Source organism: Calonectris borealis, chromosome 16, assembly GCF_964195595.1.
Source record: "Calonectris borealis chromosome 16, bCalBor7.hap1.2, whole genome shotgun sequence".
Lineage (NCBI taxonomy): Eukaryota > Metazoa > Chordata > Aves > Procellariiformes > Procellariidae > Calonectris > Calonectris borealis.
Window position 1 is genome coordinate 12,273,328 of NC_134327.1, and position 12,811 is coordinate 12,286,138.

Sequence of the window (12,811 nt, forward strand, 5' to 3'; positions counted from 1 at the left end):
CTCTCTTCGCAAAGAGCAGTATGCCAAGCTTGGTGACCTCCTGTTGTCTACAAGCTTATAAATCTGGCGTCGGGACAGAAATCAAACATATATGAACACCAGTGAGTTTAATTTGGGTTCCAGCAATACTACAAAGTAGTAAGACACCATGCTGAGCACTTCCATAGATCATTCTGCTCAGCAAAAGCAGTATCACCTCTTCCACACGCCCACTGACATTCTGAAGGGCTGTTCCCCTAAAACATCTGCAGAGAAGCACACATGGGGAAAATTAAGACTCACCAGATTTCTTAGTGAACTTCGCTCTCCTTCAGAAAAATAGGACAATACTTGCAAAACAAAATATTACTTGCCATTTAGAAACAGGCTAAGCAGCCCAGGATTAGTTGGTACATTTTCTTGGGAAAATTAATCCTTGATGCTATTGTGAAACAAAAGCAATAAAGCCAAAGAAGATCAGATATTCATTAAAAAGTGGTTTAGAACTACCTATTTCCCACTTGTTTGAAGCAAAAAAATATTTTGTTTTCTCTTTAAAGACAAGGGCTAGCTAGATCAGAGTTGCCAGTCTCTATGGGTTACCCAATCTGTAACAAACTTGGTGTGCTTTCATCACTGAGAAGACAGGGCTAGAAGCAACCTTCCAGCAACAGTTTCCTAAAAATGTAATCATGCATATATATTATTGTAGATACACACAAACTGGGAAATGGACATATGCTGACTTCTGCTTCTCTCCAATACAGTCTGGATTGTGGCTTTTCTCCTCCTGTTGCAGTAAAAACGAGAGCAATTTTTCAAGTTTATACCAAATGTCATTCTATTTCATTTCCAAATACAGTCTCCCAGAGAGAAGGTTCGCTTGCCCTATTTCCAATCACTAAAGTTAATACACAAATTTATATTCCTTTCTCCCACTCGCCCTCCTAAATTAAGAGGCGTAATTACTAGGAACGCTTGCTACAAACGAATAAAGTGCCAAGGGAGAAGGAGCTGTCACCGCTGGACGTCTGCAGCAGCCACCCTCCTCTCTCTCCCATCCCCGGAGGATCCTGCTTATGAGGCAGTTTCTGTCTTCCCTATTAGCAGGGGTAGCTCACACACAGGAGCAGACGCCAACCCCTCCCCTTTCCAGACAGGACAATCATAAGGAACAAAATTACAAAATTAACTTCAGCCTGTCAAGGAGCCACTGGTGCTTGCAAGGATCATTCCTCCCAAATTCACCTCTTGCCTCTCCCCAGTTCTGCTGACCTCTCAGGTGACGTCAGGTTTCCTTAATGACAGCAGAGAAACTCAGATCTGCAATCTAAAAATTCAGCCCCAGTCTCATCCCTCTCCCCCCTCCTCATCTCCAGCACCCTCTCAAAAGAAAGATTGATTATTATAATCAGACTTAGCTCTGACACAGCATTTGCATTTTCAAAGCACAGCATAGTCATTAACTAATTCATCTACCCCAAGGGAGCCCTAACGAGCTTTCACCTCTCTCCCCTCTGATTCCCAATCTGCAGGCAGCCCACAGCTTTTCTTCAAACACCTCCCCTCTACATTGTGCTGCACAAGCGCAACTTGGTGAAACTCCAGGCAAGATCAGTGAGCCAAATTCAGCCCTGCTGCAAAGGAACACAGCTCTGCTGCTAGCAGCTGAAGAGGACGAATGCACAGACACCCTTAGTTATCCTAAGGTTTCCGTATGTAATCACAATGGTAGAGGGTATTACATGAAACAGCTTCTGTTCTGCAAAATAAGGCCAATGCCACATGGGTCCCAAAATTACCATGCTCCTGCATGAGCGGCATCAACCGCGAGCCTGAGATGTGTGCCCAGCTGCAAGCACGTGAAGAAGGAAGCATCATCACATCACACCCTCCAAACCCCCAGCCTCCTCCTGCACAGCCCATCCAACAAGTTCCCCAAACACCTACAATGCACCTTTGCCCCCCAGGACTCAGCCTCCTGCCCTTGCTTAAGTCTCTTCTCACACCCCAACGCTGCCAGATGCTGACCCTCCCCACTCACCCAGTTCCCTTGGCTCATCTTCGCATCCTGCCCCAGCAGAACCGCAGAGCCCCGCACCCGCAGGTGCTCCACACAACAGCAGATCATTGCTGATGAGCAATAACGTCTAACTGGAAGTGCTTACCCCGTATTCAGATGATCCATTTCAAATACTCCTGTCTGGAATACTTAACAGAAAAAAATCAGGAAAATATTTATTTTCTCTCTTGCTTTTTAATCTACAGCAAATAGGGCGGTTACTTGGACAGGGGATAAGGTGGTGATGCTGTTACTCTGCAGCAACGCACTAAGGACCAAGACTCCGTATCTCAGGTGGGTGTGCAGAAGGGTGTGCAAAACCCTGCAGCTCTGAACAGCCTGAATGCTCCAGCTGACCCATTCAGTGAAACATTTTTACCCACAAGTGGTATATATAAAACCATACACTGGCTCTGGAAGGAGCCTGTCCTTCTGTTTGAAGAACAGACGCTCTGTTGATGCTACAGCACATCTGAAGGCAACTGCCCTGGTCACCAGCACAGACTCCATCTCAACAGCAAGTAATGTGCAACACGTGGGTACCAACTTCGGATGGTTTTGACAGTTTTGTCTGCTTGAGCTTTGTTCCGCACTTCATGCTGTATTTATTTCTTTCTGGTACTCTGGGATGGGTGCAAGATGTGACAGTTTGGAAATAAGCACTACTGGACATTTCAGGAGGATGGAAGCTGTCTCAGAGCTCAAGATGAACAAAACTGGAAAGTTCGAGGGGAAGAGGAGCAAACATACTGTGCAAGAGACCCACCAAGCAAGCGAACTGGAGATGTTAATTTGAACCCACGAGTTTATTTGAGTATAATTACATTTTTCAGCTCTCGCTTCCAGAGGAAGGAGCAGACAAGGAATCTCTTCTTCTCCATCTTGCTGCAACCCTGTCCAGTCCACGCGCCCAGGCGCCGCTATGAGACATCACCACCACCGCACGACAGCAAAAATCCCTGACAGCTCCACATCCAAAAAACCTCTCTTTGCTCTAACAGCTCATTCTGAAGAAGGATCACCTAATTTCCATGTTCATTCAGCTCGGAGCCTCTCTGCTGTTATCAGCCTCGCTCCACCACTTTCACTAGCATGTAGATGACTGTTTCCTTTAATTACTACCGAAAGCTCCTCCCACCAGGGAGAGCAAAACAGCTGGTGTCCACCGAGAGAAAGAAACTCTGGAGTAATCAGCCTTAAATGGCTGACACCTCCTACCCATTACTCCTGGTTAGAACAGTAAAACACAGAATAAGTCTCTTCAGGGAACCTGTCAAGGCGTCGGGCTGAATCTGCCGCCGGTGCGGCCGTGGCACTGGCGCAATGAAGTTGCCTGCTCTCAAGAAGAACACCACACAGGTCACTTCTTTCACGCAGGAGTAGGCACTTTTGCTAGAAGCAAGACTTCTAGCAGCTGTAATTCACAGGCAGAGCAACAAATAAATCTGCAAAGATGTCATACCTCCTCCGTACAAAGTTTGAATACAGTCTGTTTCCTGAAAATACACCCTCGAGGAGTTTCTGGAGCATTCAGTCAACAAATTCTCATTAAATGGTAGCTTGTAATCCCTCCTCTCGCCACCCCCATCAGGTTTCTTGTTGAAAAATCATCACATAATAAACAGTCAGAGAAGAATCTATGCATTTTGCCAACCACCTAGGAAGATCAAAGGGGAAAGGAAAGAGGAATCTAACATCCATTTTTGTTCCTTCATCTCCTAATATAAATACAGTGGAATCAAACTCTGCTTAATACCATAGGAGAGCAAAGGAGCCTTCACTGAGTGCTAGACTTGAAAATTGAACTTAATCCTCTTGCTCTGACCCACATGGAACAACCCACAGCCTGCACTTCAACATGCTTTTAAGAACAGCTCTCTTGCTCCCGCTGCATCTCCAGCCCAATTTTACAGTTCGTTACAGCTGGGAGCACTGTTTTCTGGCACATCTTGGCAGAGAGAGGGAGGGTGAGCAGGGGCCAGCAGAGCTTCATGCTCAAGGCGCTTTCTGAGCTCCCAGAGATGGGAAATATGAGGATGGAGCAAGGGATCCAGCTATGGGAAAGCAGCAGCTCTCTCGACACAGCCTCCCAGCTGCCTTCAAGGAAGTGGCAGACGCTTGAAGGAGTCTTGTTTCCCAAACCCTTCCCCAAAGAACAGGCTAAGAAGAGCAGATTTAAGGTTTTCTAGCTGAATGGCCCATCCTGAGGCCCTCCTGCAACAACAAGCAGGGGGCTTTTAATGCCTAAGAAGTGGGAAATCTCTCTCCTTGCGCCAAAAAGCAAAGGTTACAGGGCCCTGCCAAGACTGCTCTGCCCGTTTTAGCCTCTCGGGATTATGCCTGTGGTCCCCTTCAGTTGCCAGCAAGCGATCACAGAACGAAAAACAAGAAGCAATTCCCTCTCAAATACCGTATGTTCAGTTCTGGTGCCAAAGCAGAAACCTGGCATTTTAACCTTTGGTGAACATGTTCCTGCTGCCACTAACAATAAACTCCGAGGTCCAGCTCAGAGGGGAGGGAAGGTGTAATAGATGTGCAGTGGATGACATTAGCACTGAATGCAGCATCAACAGGACAGGGCCTGGCAGGAGCTCGATTTTATACAGCCAGTCTTTAGAGGTTAATGAAATATTCATAAATAAGTTAAAATTCTCCTGACAAGCCAGATCCTGTAAAACAACAAAGAGTTGTCAGCCTCAATTAAGCGATTCCAAAGAGGCAGGGCACTGCCATTCATTATTTACCAAGAGGTCATAGGAAAAATTCAGCTCTACGATCTTCTTGTCTCTGTAGATAAATTAAGTTTTACAGCTCCTGCTGGAGGACTCTGCTGCCCCGACAGAGCGGTTCAGAGAGACCCCAGCCTGCCACCACGACTCCCCACCCCTAGCACCTAAGAGCCAAAACAGGCAAAAAGCACTGGGAACAAGCTCTTCTAAGGGCAGTAGGACACAAAAAGATCGAAAGCAAAACAAATAATGTAGCGAGCTGATTAGGCTGTCAGTGCAAGGACTAAGACAGTCTTGAAACTTCATGTTTGTTAAGCCTTTATCTCCCTTTCTGTACACACAAAGCTAGCCCTGGGCAAGAAGAAAAGTATCTAGCAACCTTTGATCTGCAGGCACATCCACTGAACATGCCCTCAATGCCCCCCCAGATCCCATAGCTAAAGATCTTCTCATCCTCCCTCATGCTCAGGATAAACTGTGCCTACAGGATCGCACTTCTCGGGTCAGATCTCTCGGGATGGTCCTTCTGACGCAGGCACAACTTCCCAAGACTGCGTAAGCAGGAGGAAACTGGTCTCCATCCTTGTCACATGCAAGCTGGAGATTAATGATTACTTTGTCCCGTCCTAACGTGACTGTTCAACAGACCAAGTCTTCCTTTCCCTCTCTGGACATGCACTGGAAGCACATGTTCCTTCTACAGCTTCCCCAAGCTGCCTTTTAGGCAAGGCAGAAAAAAGGAGCAGAAATCACTGAACCCTAGAGGTATCCAGGACCTCTCACTCGATTTTCCCCTACCTCTCAAAGTGATGAACATAGCAGAGAGCCCCTGCACCCTCCAGGAAATTTTAGTTCAACTAAATCAAACCGCGGGAGTCTGAGGTAGCCCATAAACTTCTTACAGACTCTGTGAGGGTGGATGTAGCCTGGAAAAGCACAACACTTGCATGCATATTAATTATGCCTTTTGTACCTCAAGGCTGTGGCTACTATAATAAGGCCTCTGATAAGATCCCTGTCCCACTCATTTTATTTTACCAAGTAACTCAGTATAACTCAGATTTTACAGTAACAATAGCAACCCTGACAACAGGACCGCTCTAATCACAGCACCGCAGTGTCCTCTGCACAGGATAATGATCCATCTTTCTCCTCTGCTCAATAACCGAGGGGAAAAAAGCCCTTCCCCTTTCTTTGCCCCAGTTCTTTTCCCCCAGTTATAATCCTGCAATGCAAAGGTGAGAGCACATTATCAATCCTCAGCCTATTTCCGAGTTGAAAAGCGGAGGCTCGCTATCATCCTTTTTACCAGAAAGCAACCCACAGCGTTTGTCAGTCCTGCTCAGGTTTTACAGGTGCACCTGTAGCATGGAGGCCTCTCCAAAAGATGGGCTGAGACTTAGATCATCGTCCATACATCCCATCTGAGCTGGAATTGCTGCTCAGTTTGGGGTCAGACTATTTCCCCTGCAATCCGGCAGTACCTGTCCCACGGGGAGCCCAAGGGGAGGAGCAGCAGTAAGGCAGCTCTCCACTTTCGGCAGCGACGTTTTTTCCTTGTGAAAGTCCTAACCCCATGTCAGCCGTTATTGCCTTCAATGAGAAAATGAAAACAGTCCTGTTGAAACCAAACGGTGCTGCAGAGTTCCATAAAACTTTCACGTTAATGGATCCAACAGCAGGTTCATTTGTGTAATGGGACTTTTAAACAGACTGTTTATTTCTTTTTAATTTGAAGGGAATGTACTATTTGATCCCATGCGCCTGGCTAGATTTTTAAAACAGAGATAAACACAAGAATTGACTCACTCTCTTCTGCTAACCTAATTAAAATAACATTGAGATATTAACATGCAGAAGTGTGATGTACTGATCACCTCTCCAGTCTACAGGCAGTTCGTCAGCACTCATCTACCGAGATCCCAAAGCTTCCACCACACTCTCTACTTTGCCCGCAGTCACATGCAATAGATGCTTCTGATGTTGCCACAGTTTTGTGTGTTAAACATGAATTTTCCAAGAGGGAACGTGCAACAGATGCAACACAATCAACCAAGGCCATTCATCATTCCCTATGCTAAGAGAGAAAAAAAAAAATATCCTGTCTCTGTTCCTCAGAGCTCACTATATTCCTACACCATGGGGAACAGCAAGGACTGATTTTAATGTACTTGTTTACAACAATCACTGAGAGAGAGCTCTCAGCTAGGAAAAGGAGAAGAGAAAAGTAACTCTGAGTACTCCCATCCCTCTGTTCCAGGGTTTACTCTACCTGGAGAACCAAAGCTGTACAGTAAAAACACAGGGAGAAAAGTTGAAACAGGGCATCGATGCACACTCACCCCCCTCATTCCAACAAATCACAATTCTAAATTAACAGGACCACACGATAAAGTGAAGAATAATAGAAACACTGTGAAGTATATACAGAATAAACAAGAAACAAAAGGTTCTGCTGAAATAAAACTATCTGGTAGAGAAAAAGACGTCTCAGACATTGATCATGAAAACATATTTAAAACACACAAAATTTACTGAAGATCTTGGGTCAAAAAATATAAACGCACAAACACAATTACTGATAGCGCAAATACTGATAACTCAATCTACTGATAAAGCAGGGAGGCTTTATCGTAGAGGAGCATAAATAGATCAGACAGAAGAAGCTAGCTGAAAACTGAAGGAACAGCAGCAGAATTGAAATGTAATAGAGCAAGTCCCCCAATAGCCAGAACCTCTCCTACAAACTGAGTCTTCATCAGTCAGAAACTAGAGAGGAGGACAAAGAGCTGGGTGGATTAATTGATCGCAGGATGAACATCAGTCCATGTGGCAGTGGAAACGGGTAATGTGATTCTGAAATGGAAGAGCTGAGCTATATCCAGGACAGAGAGGTACCTGCCTGTACTAGATGCTCCTGTAGACGATACTTCTGTACAAGCTACTGCGGAACATCACCTGGAATGATGTGACCACTCTGGTTACTCATCTTCAATGGACACACAGAAAAACGGGAAGAGATTTAAAGAAAGCTGCAGGATTCATGAGGAGACTGAAGAGCCTGTTTTAAGAGAAGACTGCAAGAGCTTGATTTGTTTAACTTAGACAAATGAAATGCTGGGAGAGAACAATTGTTCTCTATAAATATGTCACAGCATAAATATGAGGGAGGAAGAACAGTCACTGTAGTTTAAGGAGAACATTAGCACAAGAAAAAAATGGATATTAACTGCACATACATTTTCAGTTGGAATTGGGAAGATTTCAGCTATCAGAGCAGTCTTTCAATGATAGTAATGGGACAAACAACCTAAGCAGTTACAAGACAAGCTTGATAAATTTATGAACTAAGGTATATGCTGCAATTGCCTTAGCTACCAAAGGACTGGACTTTATGATCTAAGAGTCCTCTTCCAGCCTTCCGTTACTATATCATCTCATTCTGGATCAGCTTTTTTGCTGTCTCTTTATAACCAGATTCATGTTTTTCAATCTGATTTGAGAACTGGGTATTTCCCTTAAATTGCCTTACTAAAACTATTGCTGTGTTCATGCTGCTGCTCAGCTGAGTGCCGTGCTACTCATCTGTCTTGGGTTTGCTAGTCTCACATAAGGTGTTAGGATAAAATCTGTCAAATGGTAAGGAGATTTGCTGTCGTCTTGCTAAATCAATTCAGAAAAGATAAAATACACTTTTGATAGATGGAGACTTCCTGTACCGATCGGTCATCTCCTTTCCCCTCCCAACCTGTTGGTTCTATATATGTTCTGGCAAAGCTTCACTTTTATTTATAACTACCGTGGTTCAGTACTCTAATCCCACATTTAATTGCCATCCCGTTGTAGATAAGACAGAGAATTTACATATCCGCTAATGAACACCACTTTTGTTCTTGTGCCTTGTCCATTGTATTTCTTGCTTTATGTTTAATAACGCTTAAACAAGAATTAAATTAGCTATATTGGCAAGTTGTCCAGGGCAGGTCTTTCCATACTAAAGTTCACTTATTTCATAGTATCATTGTTATCACCTGTAAAGTAAAATGTAACAGAATTTTTATCCTTGCCAGGTATTTCTCTGAAGTATCAAAAGTTACAGTTCTTAAAAGTCTGGAGGTCTGATGTAACCACTAGAAAGTAAAGTCTTTCAGTAATAATACAAGTGTTTTGTGAACTGTGTTGGTCTCTTGTTGTTTACGTATTGATGCCTATTGCGATTTTCCCAAACTCTTTGATTTTTCCATGTTGCCTTCCAGTTAACAGCTAGTTCCCAACTACATCACGCAGTGTTCTCTGAGTTGATTTCTTTCATGTATCCTCCTTTCTGTCTTCATTACTTCTCCTGATAACCATCAGTGCAGCTAGTCACTGACATTTAAGTGAATCCTAAACATTATGGTTTCATCAGACTGAACACATGATTTGGCTCCTTAACTATTCCTGACCTGCTGCCCTTAAATAAAAGTCTCCTGTTCTTTGCAGAGGGTTAACAAACACTTTCACTCAAGGCAAGGGGTATTCATTACTTTCATTTTAAGGTGTCTTTATTTCTTCTGTAAGGACACTCAATTTATGCCATTCATTTTGTGATGGCTACATTCTTGGACTTCTAATCTTCTTTACCTCCCACCCCGCTAAGCAATTCTTCTGATTCTTATATCCATCCTTTTTAATCTGTTGGAGGGTGAAATATAATTTGTTCCAATGAGCAGTCTATAGATTTCAGAGCCCACATGGGCTTGAAGATGAAAGCCAGGAGATACCCAGAGCACCTCAGGGCAATGAAAATACAGGTGATACTTTTTTTAATACCAAGCTGACTTCCCTCAGGGATTAATGATGGAGAAAAAAAATCTTGACATAAATGCCCCCTGCTACAGAACCAGACTGAAAGAAAGTGTAAAATCAGGGATCACAGCTGTTGCTTGGATGGCAAGCTTGAGCCAAACAATCTCCTCCTGTCCATAAAGGGAGATGAAAAAGGCAAATGAAAATTAGAAAAACTAACACATCTTCTGCTTCCCTCCCTCAGGGGGAGAAAGAAAAATAATATAATAAACAGAAAGCATTTTCCACAAATAGTATTTTGGAATGACTGAAGCTAGCTCTCAGCTCTATGCCAGTAGAGCATTAAACTAACGTAAGTAGTAAGATACTGGGACCACAAAACAGGGAGCCATATGTGTGAGCAGTCTCCTGGCACATCCTGAAGATAAAGACATTGGAGCACAAGCCTTGATAACGAAAAATTCCAGTGATAAAATTGTCAGAAAAGCGCACATACATACACAAAAATTGCAGTAAAGAATTGTGCTTAGGCACCAAAATAATTCACAACAAAAAACATTCTTTCAGAAAAGAAATGAAACACAAACCCCACAGATCTGTGGGACAACTAAGTCATCTGAGCCCTATCAGACTGGTGACTGTTATGTACCACCTCTCAGAAGCCTGGGCAGGCACTGTTCCCTTACAGCAGGAACACACTCAAACTGTGAGTAAAGACAAATAAATAACTGAAGGGTTAGAGGGAGAGAAAAATCAAAGTTTCATTGTTATAATTACATAGCACAATGATAAGGGTAATTTTTCTTAAATCAGAAAATAAATTCTAGGTTCAAGTTCCCTGAAGGATATAAAATATTAGAGGATTTTTTATGGTTGTAATCACAAACTCCTTTCTCCAGCCACTACTGTCCGTGTCTAATTAGGGCGAAGTATGTTAATGATACAGCAGCACAGCCCAGAGACGTCTTCAGTTGCAATATTAATTGCATTTAGGGAAAGAAGCATGAATTGTGCTTATACAAGCTAATTAGTATGGGTTTGCTAATTAATACTGGAAAGTCAAACTGTCTTTGTCTTGTCAACTGCAATTAGCTGAAGATGTTTAAATTTCATTTCTTTTTTTTTTTTTTTGTTCTTCCAGTAGTAAACTCACTTTTAGCCGACAAGCAATGAAATCGTGCGCAGGAGTACTCAATGGCAGTGCAGCAAGTCCACCCCACTTTCCTCTAGCAAGACCTTGTGCCCTGGCCTAGCAGTGTCCCCTATAGCACACACCACCCTTCGTCTTCTGTTGTCCCCATGGACACAATTCCCTGAACTAGGGCCCTCTCCTCCCAAGGACACAGATAATGTTTTACTGAGGCCACGATCCTATCAGATTTATCCCACAACTATTTTACTTTTAAATATTGCTATGTAAAGTATGAATTATTTACCAGGACATCTATGCTCTCCATCGCATACAAGAAACCCCAAACTCATCAGTGAGTTCACTAGCTAATTCACTAGCCCCAGATCCAATCGGCTAGTTCACTAGCCCCAGAGCGCGTCGCTTCATTTCCAGCGCTCTGGGGAGGGTGGCAAAGCCATTAGCACTCTTCAGGGTGGCAGTAGAGGTGTCACCTCCACAGAGGTTTATCCCAAAGCAGCCCAGACCAGCAGACCCACCAGACTGTATGACAGCACCTGAGAGGTGTTTATTCCATTTCACTTAAGGCCATAAGCCTGTTTGCAGAATGGCTGATGGAAAGCAATATCCACATCTGTCAGCACCCAGAGCAGGATGAGCCCTTCTGCATCCCCCCAGCCGTGGAGGCTTAACATCAAACTAACAAGCAGCGGATCACGGGTGAAAAAGGGGGAGAGGGATGAAAAGGAAGGCGAGATGCCAGGAATCCAAATCAGCGAATAATTGCTGAAATGTCAGCTTTAAAGGAGTCTGAAAATAAGGCCAGCCAGGTGAGACACTGCTCTGGAGAGGGGGAAAAAAACCACATAAAGGGGATTTTGTTGGATGGCAGGAGGGGCTTGGTGGTACAAGTGCTGGAACCCTTGGGCAGGCAGCTAATGGAAAAGCCCCATCCAAAGGGGACAGACCTCTGCCACCCCTAACGTTGTACAAGACAAGAAGTGACACATCTTTCCCTTCCAGGGAGATTTCACCTGGGGATGGAGAAGAACCATCTACCACCAGTGAAAAGAGAGAACTATACTGTCATGTTTCTCCTCAAAAGGGAAAAAGATTAAAAACCAGTCTCTCTTCCTCTGTTTGAAGCAATTTTCTTACATTTACTGAAGAAAATTCAAAATGTTGAATAAAGCCCACACCTCACAATCTGCAATCCATTGTCTAAAGCACTACAGAATACAGCCTATTCATGCGAGATTGATATAAGCTTTACTGGAAGATCACAAGACCTGCAGTTTTCTACTGCGTAACCCTTGGGAATAGGCACTGAACACTGACTGCTGCTTTATCCTCTGCTGATGGATGATGCACAACACCAATTAATGCTTTAACGCTGGAAGTTCCAGTTTCTCCAGCTCTCTGCTAGCCTGTTTAATACGACAAACTTTTGAAGGCAAACAAATAACTCAAAACCCAGGCTTAACGAGCCAAAAAGAAAAATTTTGAAATGTTTTAAAAAAAACACACATCAAAACATTTAAAAGATAACAGCAAATTTATCCTCTGATACATCCAGTGACAATGCAAAATTGATTGTATAGCATTTAAAACTATAACAAGGCAGCATATAATGAGATCAGATGGTAAATAGGATTTTCTTTGGAAATACCAGTTCTGACCTGCATCACTACAGAAAGCAGCTGAGCATACAAAAATGTTTGCCCACAATGTAAGACCACCCCAGAATAAGAATCAATTAACACTCTCATTATAGAAAATCGGATGTTGAAACAGCAAGGAGAACAAATTAAAAAAAAAAAGAAACTAGCAGATGTATGGCAACCTATTAATAGTACAGCAGGGGCATGCCAGTTCTGCCCTTCAGTGCCCTAGTAGAGTTAAGCAGAAGTCTAAAAAGACTAGTGTTAGCACAGGAGTTTATGATTTGGGTTTTAGAGCAGAGGTCTGTTTAGCACCTACTTACTAGCCAGTGATGCATGCCCATCTTTTCGTTAGTAATGAAATTAATCCAGCGTAAAACACATCTACAGCATGAGTGTCTACATTTTGGATACTGCTCAGGTTTTTCTTGTGACTAGAAAGAGTTGCAGGAATCCCACAACT

General features: G+C 43.4%; 1 protein-coding gene across 2 annotated transcripts in view; it reads right to left on the reverse strand.

Moving 5' to 3' along the window:
• MAD1L1 (mitotic arrest deficient 1 like 1) overlaps nucleotides 1–12,811 on the reverse strand; it is a 379,609-nt gene that overhangs the window by 179,025 nt on the left and 187,773 nt on the right. The gene's annotated exons all lie outside the window — the stretch shown is intronic.